The sequence below is a fragment of the Condylura cristata genome, unplaced genomic scaffold (assembly GCF_000260355.1).
Source record: "Condylura cristata isolate star-nosed mole 26May11 unplaced genomic scaffold, ConCri1.0 scaffold00022, whole genome shotgun sequence".
Taxonomy (NCBI): domain Eukaryota; kingdom Metazoa; phylum Chordata; class Mammalia; order Eulipotyphla; family Talpidae; genus Condylura; species Condylura cristata.
Genome location: NW_004567123.1, coordinates 37,393,543 through 37,393,999, shown reverse-complemented (window position 1 = coordinate 37,393,999; position 457 = coordinate 37,393,543).

Sequence of the window (457 nt, the reverse complement as noted above, 5' to 3'; positions counted from 1 at the left end):
GGGGCTCGGCTCCATTGCCCACAGCAGGCCACCCGGGGTGCCGCCCTCCAGGTCTGTCCAAACACCGCCGGCGCGTTCCACGGGACTGGCCACGAGCCGGACACCGGCCACGGAGGGGCAGAGCAGCTCCCCTCAGTTCAGCAAAGCTTTGGGGGAGCGGGGGGCTCTGACGGGGACACCTTGCAACCCCCGAGGCAGCACCACCCCACTGAGCTCAGAGAAGCGAGAAGGGGGGGTTGGGGACGCCCAGGAACCGGGCCCTGGCCTGCCTGTTCTGAATCGGCCTCGCACTGGCTTTCACGCTCAGGAACCGGCTTTGAGGCTCTCCACAAAAGCTCCTTGTTCCGAGGGCCCCACCGAGCAGTCGTCAATGCTGAGCTGACGGCCCGGCCGGCCGGGGCAGCTGCCGGAGGCCGGCGGTGGGGCCCTGCCCTGTGCCGCCCCCTCCCACTCCCCC